Below are 12,263 nucleotides of genomic sequence, written 5' to 3'. Positions count from 1 at the left end.
TGTCAATGTCTGTCTCCTAACCACAATAGTTCATACCCCTTCCACATGCAACATACACTTAATTCTCCCCCAATGTCTCCATTTTGTCATTTGCTGAAAGTCCAGGGTCTTGTTATCTAAACCAGGTCCTCAGGTGTAGCTCCTATTGATCTGAGTCCTATGGACTAGGAAGACAAGTTTTCTCCCCTCCACACATCCAACATACAATGGTGAGGCTGCACAGGGCACAGCTGGTCAAAAGGGGAAGAATGGGAAGAACGTGGTAGTAACTCTTCCACAGCAATTCTGAATCCGGACCAACCTCACCATTTCCTACAATTCTGGGGTCAGACAGGGGAGGAGCTGCTGGTGGTGATCTTTGGGAACAACGTATCGCATATACTCAAGTCTTTGGGTGAAAACTTTGTGGAGACCTTCATGCTAGAGAAATAGGGCTGACACTGTGTGAACCTAGTAATGAGTCTTGGCAGGACTCTAACTCAGGCAGCCAGAATTGTGAGCCTTGTGATGGAGCACATGGCATCACTCAGCAACTATTCCCATCCAAACATTGATTCTGAATCTCTGCAAACACCTATACCTGATGACTAATCTACAGGCAACACAAGCATTAGAGGGACAAGTTAAATGACACAAAGAAGTAATTAGCCAGATTCAGAACACTCCGCATTCTACAGTATAAATGACTTTGTTTCCTCAACAAATCAGTGGCAAGGAAAACAGAGAGGGACTGTTAGAGAATAAAAGAGAATTAAGAGGCTTAGCAATCAAATGCAACATGTGGACCTTATTTGAATCCATTTCAATAGCTGGGGATGCACACTAAGTTATTCCTGCTTAAAGTACCGCGATATCTGGGATTTGCTTTAAAATATTTGAGACGAAAGGAATGGGGCAGGTTGAAGGTGGGGTGGGGGCGGGGCAAATAAAATAATTGGGTAAAATGTTGGTCATTGTTGAAGGTAGCAAATGGGTAAATGGGGGTTCTTTCCAATCTTGTGAGCGTTTGAACATTTGCATAATAAATGTCAAAAGAGAGCATAGTTTTTGAATGAAGGGGTTTTCCTAAGTAAATAAAATGAAGGGCCAGCACCATGGGGCAGCATCGCTAGTTATTCCAGCAATGGCTCAGGGCCAGACTTGGGCTGATTTCCTACTTCTCATCTGGGTGAGGTGGGCAGGGACTGTGCTTGAAGCAGGAAGAGGCCAGCTGTGGGTTTATCTGATAGCTGGGATCCACTCCTTACTCCTGGCACTTTTTGCTGAAAATCAAATAATCCATTGGTTTATATTAGGTAAATCAGTCAGTTAATCAGTTGAATACTTATGGGGCTCCCTTAATTTTTTTTTATTAAATTAAAAAAATGTTTTATCTATTTTTGAGAGAGACAGAGAGAGAGAGAGAGAGAGAGTCAGTGGGGATGGTGGGCAGAGAGAGGAGACACAGAATCTGAAGCAGGCTCCAGGCTCTGAGCTGTCAGCACAGAGCCCGACATGGGGCTCAAACCCATGAACCATGAGATCATCGACCTAAGCAGAAGTCAGACACTTTACCAACTGAGCCACCTAGGTGCACCTGGGGCTCCCTTACTTTAGAAAAGTTAATATTTATTACCGTAAGGAAACACGTGCTACTTTAAAACACATTACACACAGTTTTAAGAATCAAATGGTTCTACACAATTTCCACCAAAAAAGAGCAACTAGCTCTTTGCTCAACTCTTCCCTGCTTGGATTTCCTCTTGCCAGGGCTCCAACTCATATCTCTTGTAGTTCTTGCTCATGCTGTTTATTTCCATATGTCAGAATATCTGTTTATCCTCCTTCTGTCTTATTTTCCAATTTTAGATATAACCCTATGGCCTCTTACTGAAGAAAGTGAGGATTTAGCTCCTTACATCAGTCTCCACGCATACAAACTCGTCTCTCTTCCTATTTTCCCAATAGCTTTATTTTTTGGTTAAATCAATATTCAGTGTTTGCACTGTGAGAACCAGGTAAATACCGGTCACAGTCCAGCCAAGTGGTGAGCTCAGAGTCTATTTTCTTCCTCGTGAAATGTTTGGTTTTTCAGATGTTAATAACTGTCTCATGTGGTCATCTCTTCGTTTGCTTGGTTTCCTGGGGACCTATAGCCCCAGTCGTGTACTGGGACTGTGAAAGTCCAGTATGTTCTAAACATACTCAGACACATCAGGTGTTTGATGCCACTGTGTTCTTCTTTCCTGGAGAAGTCCCTCCTGGATAGCTCTATCCTCCAGCTCTGGAATGAACTGGCCACTGTGCAGGTCCACTCCATAGATGTCCTCTGGACCTTTCTCTTACCTCCTTCTTGGGCTGAATCCCTTGTTTCCTGGATCCCAAGTCTCTTTCCTGGTTTGCTCCCATATTTTTGTGGAACACACTTTCCCATAGTTTCTTGAGAGAAGGCATGTAATGGGGAGTAATGAATATTACAGTGATGTTCCATGTAAGAGAAAATGAAGACCCAGGTCTGTCTTATCACAGGCTGCGTTCCCCGTGAAGCAGGTTTTGAGAAGGAGATGAGGGTACTGGAGCCACTAGGGACATTCTTGGGATCAGTACACTGGAAGGGAAGGAACCAGGTATGGGCAGAGGGAGAAGGTGAGCTGCAGTACAGACTCAGTGAGACCTCAGTGGTGCTATAGGTTGTTCTGGAGCTGAGCTGAGTCTTCAGCATTGTCCCAAGTTGGGATGACTGTGTCGGGCCTTCATACACCTACAACAATCAGACATTGGATTCCAGCCCCTCTAGGAAGTAGGTATGGTTTTGAGTGAGGATCTCTCTTTAGCCCAGGTAATCCCTGTGGGGGATGGGTAGGGGCCTGGGGGTCTGGGAGACACTTATGGCACCCACCACAGTCCCTTTCTGAGCTGCTTGAATCCATTATCTTGTGTAAGGTCTGGGAGCAGTTCATCTGGGATTCCAATGGGCATCTTTTCCAGGGAAACTTAGAAAATGGAAATTAGTGGGCTAATGTCCCTACCAGGAGAACTCCTATCCCACAATCCAATGAACTGATGCAAGAGATTACTAAGTACCAATGACATGTTCAGACACGGGGGAAATGACCACTGGGCGGGTCTGTGGAACCAGTGGACCTAAGTGAGCTGGTTCATTGCTAGGACTCCTGGCCCCCATATGCATCCCACTATAACAGGGGGTGGGGCATGATGTCACTTGGTGTCCTCGGATATCAATAGTCAACTTGGACCCTGTATTCAATGGTCCTGAAATGTTTATTTCCTTTCTCTAGTTACCTGAGTTAGGAAGCACTAAGAGGCTCATTACCATACATACTTCCTGTGGTATGTCAGCGTCTTCTTCCTGGGGCTCAGCTTCTCCTTTAATCAATGGGTTCTGGGACTAAAAATGGCCTTAGGTCTCAACCCAGAGAAAGTAACAATGACTGTTGGGGTCTCCCCTCTCAGTCTCTGGCTCACCCAACCTTGGCTTTCTCACTGTACAGATGTAATAATATCCTCATTGGCCGCCATCTATTCTGTCCCTTGGGGACCTATGTTCTCTGAACTGTTTCCCTTAACTCTCTGTGGGTCAGGCCTCTGTGTTGTCCCTCTGATCTGGACACTCATGTGACAATTGAGTCTTTCTGGCTTCTGATGGTGACTGCAGTCACTTGGCTTCGACTGGGGCGGGGTGGGGGGTTGCCTTGCCCTTTCTTGTTGGGGAGCTCAGTTCTGTGGTAGCTTCCCCTGCAGAGCCACCCCTAAACCCCTAAGGGAAGCTGGAGCCCATCTCTCCTGTGTCTTCCTTACCACCTTGGGAAATGGGGTGCCCTCTAGGTTTCCCTGTAACACTGCCCACTCCAGCATGCCCACTGCTCTGAGCCTTTCAGTGCCTTCACCCACCATCTGCCATGGCAGTTCTGGTGCTCCTACTTGGCTTGGTGTGGACCGTTGCTTTCTCCATGCTTTAGGGGGTGTTTGCACCATCTTCTGGGGCCTTGATGAGGTATTCAGACTTTCAGACCAAGTGGTACGATTCTACCACTTAGTGGGACCAGCTCATCCCCAGCCCTGTGACAAAGTGACCTAACTAACCCTGGCTATTGGCCTCATGGCAAGTGGATGTGGGGGGAGACAAGGAAGATTCTAAGTGGGGAGGGAAAGTATGTGATTTTGGGGGGGAACAGACCTTTGTAATTTTTTTTAATGTTTATGTATTTTTGAGAGAGAGGGCACACGCAATTGGGGGAGGGGCGGAGAGAGAGGCAGGGGGAGAGAGTGTATTCCAAGCAGACTCCTCATTGTCAGCGCAGAGCCTGACACAGGGCTTGATCTCAGGAACCAGAGATCATGACCTGAGCTGAAATCAAGAGTTGGTTGCCTAACCGACTGAGCCAGTCAGGCACCCTGTTTGTTTTGAAACAAGGGAGGAGTGTTAGCTATTAATGGGGAGGAGAGAGGGCACTTCTGTGGGCTTAGAAGGTTTAAGGAAATCTGGGAATTCAAGATTTTTGGATGCATCAACCCAGATGTCCTCATTCCATGTGTCAGGGTCCTGTTCCTCAAAAAGGGAGCTGGTCTTGGTAGAGATGACATACCTTGGTTGGCTTAACATTCTTTTGAGCTCAGCTACTCTTAGGACTTCAATCTATTCATAGGATTTAAAAATCTTGAGTCCATCCTCAACCTTCCCTATCCTCTTCTGCAGAAGATGAGGATCACTGTATGTTGCCCAGGGGGCCCTCTGGCTTCCACATGTAGCTTTTTGTTTCTGTTTTGTTTTTGCTTTTGTTTTTGTTTTTCCTTTTAACAGCTTTGTTGTGTGATAAGTCACAAACCACATAGTCCACTCATTTCAAGTATAAAATTTAAAATTATATTCACAGGGTTATGCAACCATCATGACAATCTAACTCTAGAATATTTTCATTGCGGGGCATCTGGGTGGCTGAGCGTCCGACTCTTGATTTCGGCTCAGGTCATGATCCCAGAGTTGTGGGATGGAGCCCCGCATTGGACTCCACACTGAGCGTGGAGCCTGCTTGGAATTCGCTCTCTCTCTCTCTCTCTCTCTCTCTCTCCCCTTTCCCCAACTCATGCTATCTCTCACTCCAAACATAAAAATAAAAATAAAAAAGTAGAATATTTTCGTTGCGCCCCCCCCCCCCCAAAAGACATCTCAAACCCATTAGCAGTCACTTCCCATTTGCCCTTCCCCTACTTCCTGACACCCACTACTTTCCGCCCTGCAGATGAGCCTATTCTGGACAGTTTGTGTAAGTGGAATCATACAGCATGTGGTCCTTTGGGACTAGCTTCTTTCATTTAGCATAATACTTTCAAGGGTCATCTATGTTGTGGCATGTGTTAATACTTCATTTATTTTTACTGCCAAATAGCATTCCATTGCATAGATTTACCCCATTTTGGTGATCCTTTCATCAGTTGATGGACAGCCCACTGTTTTAAGGAGGCTGATGATGGGGAAGAGGAGTGGGTCTTAACTTTTAATTCCATATGCTTTTGCAGTGTGTAGAATTTTCATAGAAAGCAAGTATTCCTTCTGTTAAAAGAAATCAGGGGGGAAAGTAAGGGGTAATGACGATGTCAAACGTTACACAGCTGAAGACCGTCATTGGAGAAGCATTTAGAAGTGGCTTGGAGATACTGTTGGTGACATTCTGTGCACAGTGGGAGGGTGAGGACAGGTAACTGAGGATGAAAATGGGCTCAGGGAGACTGGAAGTAGTGACCCAGCATGCTCAACAGCCAGAGGAGTGAGGAAAATAGAAATATATTGGGGACTGTGGTTGTAAAAGCCTCTCAAATGTTATCCTTTTGCCTAATTTTAAAATCCCGAAGAAAGACTTTTCTCAATTTGCTTGCTTTGAGGAAATTCTGAAAATAGCCAAAGTTTGCCAGAAGTTCCAGAATAATTTGACTTTGCAACTGCTAGTCACTACTTGTATTACTTGGCTAGGGCTGCCATTCTTTTTTTGGAGCAAAATACCAGACTGGGGGCTTAAACAATAGAAATTTACCTCATGGTTCTGGAGGCCGGAAGTCAGAGATCAAGGTGTCTGTCAGCAGGGCCAGGTCCTTCAAAAGCTTCTCTCCTTGGCTTGCAGATTCCCATCTTCTCCCTGTGTCCTCACACAGGCTTCCCTCTGTGCATGTCTGTGCCCTAATTTCTTTTTATAAGGACACCTGTCAGATTAGATTAGGGTCCCATCCTCACAACCTCATTTTAACTTTGACCTCTTTCAAGGTTTTACCTCCAAAGAGAGTCCTATTCTGAAGTATTAGGGGTGAGAGCTTCAACATATGAATTTTTTGAGCAGGGGACACAATTTAGGCAATATCACCAGTGATCATTTCAGATGGGATGTAGAGGCAGGCGGTTCCCTACAACCAACATGGCCCATCTGCACTTCCAAGAGCAGACCAGGTGGCCACTGCTGACCACCAACCTCAGCTCTCTCCCTCCCTCTTCAGTCCCGTACGTCATGTCCCATAGTGACACACACAGTACACTTCTGAATCCTAAATGTGAATCGACTGCTCCTCATTTATCCTGGGTGTACCCAGCATATTTGAATCATCTTAGGGCCACTCCTATTTCTTTCCTTGCTCATTGGTCACTTGAACTTACAGAGGGTAAGCAGACTGTGAGTTCAAAGCCACAGTGCATATCATGATGTTTGGGGTTTGGGATGTAAACAGGGCACCTCCCTAAAGTATCACAATCTTTATGGTCCTTTGGGGGAACCAAGGCATGCCCTGGGAAAGAAAATGCCACCCAGAGGAAGTTGTCCTCGGAGAGAACTGTGCTCCTAGAGAGACATCCTGTTTACTCTGACTCATTTCTGAGACTGTGTCAGCTCATGTTTTTTGGTAATTTGCTAATGACATGGTATCTATTAAATACGTATATAGCAAGGTAAAAATAGGTGGAGCATTTTCTAAATAGCCCTGGCTCAAAGCAAAGCGGTGAAAGAGCTGTTAGTTCTTTTTAAGGCAAAATAAAGCTGCTCTTCATCATCCCCAACACACCCGGGTACTGCATCCCAGGACAAACAAGAAATGCCCCAATGAAAGAAAATGAAAATGCTGTTCTCGACTGGCTTGCTTCAGAAATATGCCTGGACCCGAGAGTTCCAACTTTTCCGGGATTCATTCTTACAGAGTCTAACCCTTGTGGTTTTTTGGTAGGAGGTAATTTCTGTGCTGGTTATGATTTGAAGGAGCTGGCCCACAGCTCAACCTTGCTCAAATTGGAACAAGATGTCACCAGTGGTCTTGCTCCCACAGTAGGCACTTGGAAATAGATTCGCATCGGGACTGCCAGCTTCTGGGCCTTTCTGCGGGACGTCTGTTAGTTTCCATGACTAGAAATGACACCACCATTCTGTCACTGCATTTCACGTCCCTTGTACCATGTAGGAAGTGCGAGTGTTGTGGGTGGTTTTTTTTTCTTCAAGCAATGAAGGCAATGGCAAAGAATTTTTCATAAAAACAAGTGACAAATTTCACTCAAGTTACTGACACATAAAAGGAAAAAATTAGTTTCGCTTTGAAGCTAACCAGAAACAAATGGCTCTGTTTCTCCAAAGGAAAAGCTGGAGTTTAGTTATGATACATCCCCTCCCAGAAATCTAGGAAATTATACATACTGTACCCTCTGTTTATAAGAATATGAATAACATGATTGTGCGCACAGGGGTCAATTGCAGTTCAGATGAGAATTTACTGCTGTTAAATAGCAACTACATAAAGGCAGAAAGAGCTGCTGTTAACCCTTTATTCACATGATCCAAATGCCTTCCTTTTAAAAGACACTTGGATGGAAAGCTCCTTGAAGCCAGGAAATCTGTCTTCGATGTCTTTAGATATCTCTCCACACGCAGCACAGACGCCGTGGCGGGCACACTGTCAGGGAGAGGTGCGCATCCTATTCGACCAAAGAGAGAAGCAGTGTTTGACTTTTCCATTGAGAAATAGGAGTGGTTTTATTTGAGCCGCGTCGTTGAGTCCCTGGTGCCAAGCAACTGAGAGCTACAGGAACCCTGAACTTGCTCTCAGTTTGGGCCACTTCCTTTCATATATCCCAAATCAGGCTGCTATCAGCAGCTGCCGCAAGATCTCCACGACAGCAACGTCTGTGCGCGGGGCTTGGTGTTGTGTCCTGTGATTCCATCCCATTTATCGCCCCCCCTCCCCCTGCCAACCACCACCCAACCACAGTGGGCACTGTCTTCATTTTGGAGGAAAGTGGGCCCCAGAAAGGGTAAGCAGCCTGAGACCATGTAGTGAGCGGCCTGACTAGGACGCACACTCAGGCTGGTCTGAGTGCAAAGGCCACCTCTCCCTGCTGCCCTCCATGATTTTTGCAAAGGAATCATGCTCCGTTCCTAAAGCCAAGCAATCTGCAGGACTATATAGTCATGGTCAAGGAGCTTGGGGATAGCAATTAGCCAGCCTGAGGGGCACTGGGCATGGCAGGTACATCCCAGCCTATGACCCCCTCCCTCACTCCACTGTAGGGCTCTATTTAACACATAATTAACCAGGCAGGCTTCAGCAGGAGAACACCCAGGAAGGCCAGCAAGGAAGAGCCTAAAGGGGAGGAGATGCGGCTGACCAGGGTACAGGGTGAGGAGGGCAGGGATAGGGGAGCGAAAGAAGGAGGGAGGTGGTGATTTGGCCTCCCACCCCTCCTGCCTGGCCTCTGTGGGAAGAGGATGGGGCCACTAAGGGAAGATTGTTTATAAGCACCTCAGGCTTTTTTACCAGCTGATGGCGCCCCTTCCTTCTCTTTTCCCTCTGAGTCACACTGCCATACCAGCCACCTGCAGTCCCCAAACTGGGGCCAGAAGGGAATGCATTGCTGCAGAATGAGGGCGCACTTTGGAGTCAGATGAATCCAGCTGTGATTTGGGGCAGCTGTGGCCAGCTCACTCAACAGCCCTGAGTTCCTTTTGGGGGTAGTAATACCCACTTCACATGACTCTGGTGGGAATAGAAAGAGGAGTCCGAGATGTGAGGGGTGTAGGATGCCTGGCACCCCGGAAGTGTCCGATGACTGTTTCTAGTCTACATTCACCCACCCTCAGCACCCCCCAGTTGGAGAGATTGCTCCGCATTGTCACCCACCTGAGTCAGCTCGAGGTGGGTCCAACTCCATTCAGGCTTGAGCGCTAGAGAGAAGGGGAGCTTTTCCTGATTCTCTTCTCCCGTGTTTCTAAATCTGATCCTAGTTTGACGAGTGGTGATAATAAGTTACTGATGGCATGGATGTCAACAGTTCTGTTCCATGTTTCCTGAAGACCAGCTACATCCCAGACACGGTGCTTGGGACAGAAAAATGCACAACATGTGGCCCCTGCCTTCGGGGACCTTACATTTCCGCTGAAGAGACAGACACATAAGTGAGTTAAATATTATGTGTTAGATGCTGTGACAATGGCATGCACAGAATGCTAAGAAAGCACAGAGAAGTGTCAATGAGCACAATCTGGAAGTTGAGGATAACTCTAAGGAAGGTGTTGCCTTTGCTGAGTCTTAAAAGAAGAGCCAGTTAGCCAGTGTGGTGACTTCGTACTTGTTACCCTGACTAAGCTGAGACTACATTCCCCAGAATTCCCTTCCCTGTCTGATTCTGGATTAGGATTAATCATAAGAGAAACATGCATGAGGTCTGGAAGGTGAATGAGAAGCAGCAGCCATATTTATGCCCAGAATGTCAACATAGGGCCAGACGTCGCTGTCGCTCACACTTATGGTTGCAGATCCATTGACCTGCCCTGTTGGAGTCAGGCAAGCAACGAGGTCTGCACCTCCTTCCCCTCCCTCTGGACTCCCTCCTTCAACTTCTCAGATGGCTAGGCCAGGTGTGTGTTTAGCTCTGTGATGAGGGATACCAGCCTCCCTTCTAGCATCATTGAAGTTTGAGGTATGAGAGACCAGCACAGACTCCATTCATTCTTCTGGGCTCCCACCTTCTTATCCATGTGGGTTCTGGTTTGCCCTTGGCTCTCCCCACTTCACATTCATCTTTCCTTCCCAGACGTGAACATGGCCCTGCTCCCTCCAGGCCCAGCACCAGATATAGACACAACAGCTGCACATAAGCTGTGTAACCAGCATTCACAGTTGTGTAGGGTCAAATCCCCATAATAAACCCCTTGTTCTAGATCACTGCAATGGTTATACTTCTTTGGTGGACCTTGATGGGTAGACCAGTTAAAGATGGCTGGGAAAAAATGGTGCAGGCAAGAAGAATAGAATGAACAGATTCGTGAAATGGCAGAGTATATGCAGGGAACCACAGGTAGCTTGGTGTTTCCAGAAATCAAATGAGAAGCAGAGAGAGGAAGATGGGACCAGAAAGGGTGGAAATGCCCAGGCCATGGAAGGAATTGAATGCCATGCTAGACGTTTGGCCAACACAAGAAACAGTGGAATGAAGGAAGCTTCTAAATGTGTGGTAAAGCTGTGAACAGTCTGTGTAACCTATCATGCTATTTATTCTCTGAATAATGTTCCACATGACAAATCTTTAGAATATACTACTTGCTTTAAGATATGGTGTTTCCACTGTCTGATGGCAAGAATTGGGTACCGTCTATTGGGATAGGATAGGTTATGCTGTCTAATAAATCACGGTTTTCCATGGCTTGACACCACAAAGGATTTTTCTCACCCATGTCATGGTAGGATGGTTTTCTTCGGTGTGTCTTTATCAAGCAGGGACTGGGGGTTTCAGGATCCTTTTATCTCATGACTATGCAATCTTCAAAGTGCGGTCTGTAAGACTGGAAAGGAGAGCTCGTGGACCATACTGCTGGTGGGGCACTGGTGGGCAGGAAAGTGGCTTGTGTAACTTCCGACAGCCGTCTGTCAGCAGCACCCAGTCCTGCCTCCCCAGCTACCAGAAAGCTGGGAAATGTGGGCTGGGAGGAGGGAAATAAAATGGATCTGGTAAATGTATAACATTGTATGTATTACCCTTATCACTTTGGGAGCTTTTATTTGGGAGTTAACAGCGTTAACTGTGTTAGCAAATAGATGGGCTTCTTTTTCCATTACACAGTTTAGATTATCTGTTCTTGTTTCCTTGCTTTTGTATATTCCAAGACAAAACACACACACACAAACACACACACACACACACACACACACACACAACGAAAACTCCAATGGTCACATCACTATTGAGTGCTGTTATTCTAACCATTAAAATGACTCCTCTCCTTTTATCTAGACAAGATGGCCCTTGTTTAATAAACAACTTTCATATGGAAAAAGTTTTAGTAGCAGGGACCTTCTCCAGATCATTTTTCCTTTGTACGCCCAGGTACCAGGGATTATTTGGGTTAGAGAACATCAGCTAATAAAAATGTAGAGTGATTGCTTCTTACGATTATGCAAATGCACAGAGAAGTTCTTGGTGGCAAAGAACATATCGCTCTTCCTGTTTCAGTTTATCTTTTATTTTTTTAATGTTTATTTATTTTTGAGAGAGAGACAGAGTACAAGCAGGGGTGGGGCAGAAAAAGAGACAGGATTTGAAGCAGGTTCCAGGCTCTGAGCTGTCAGCCCAGAGCCCAACACAAGGCTCGAACTCATGAACCGTGAGATCATGACCTGAGCTGTAGTCGGATGTTTAACCAACTGAGCCACCCAGGCACCCCCAGTTTCAGTTCACCTTGAGTCCCCACGATGATCCCTAACTTATGGGAGACTGACCCAGGCAGGCTACCATACTACTGGTATTTTGATTTACAGGTTTGAATGCATTTCCCCATAGACACAGTGTTACAAGAGAACCACTGGTCTTACACTTTTCCAGCATGTAATGGATCAAGTAGGTGAAGTTGAACCATTTATTACATTAGTTGCTGCAATTGCTATATTGTAAGTTCTAGATAAAGGACTTAAGCTTTTGAAAAAGGGCCTTTTCTTTCCAATTTTCAAGGGATCTCAACTGTAAGTTTCATGTCATAATGTCTCTAAGGGCAAAGTGATAAAGTGCTTTGAAAACTAGAAGATACTGCATAAAGTAATATAATGTTTTAATTTCTTGTAGAGAACTTCAGATTGTGCACATGGCACTACAATGGTTCATCTTATGTGTCAACTTGGCTGGGCCATAGTGTCCAGATATTTGGTCAGACATCAATCTAGATGTCATTGTGAATGTATTTTTAGATGAGAATAACCTGTAAATCAGTAGACTTTGAGTAAAGCAGAGTACCCTCCATAATGCAGGCGGA

Source organism: Lynx canadensis, chromosome B2 (genome assembly GCF_007474595.2).
Source record: "Lynx canadensis isolate LIC74 chromosome B2, mLynCan4.pri.v2, whole genome shotgun sequence".
NCBI lineage: Eukaryota > Metazoa > Chordata > Mammalia > Carnivora > Felidae > Lynx > Lynx canadensis.
The sequence above is the reverse complement of the archived record's forward strand: the minus strand, read 5'-3'. Positions refer to the sequence as shown.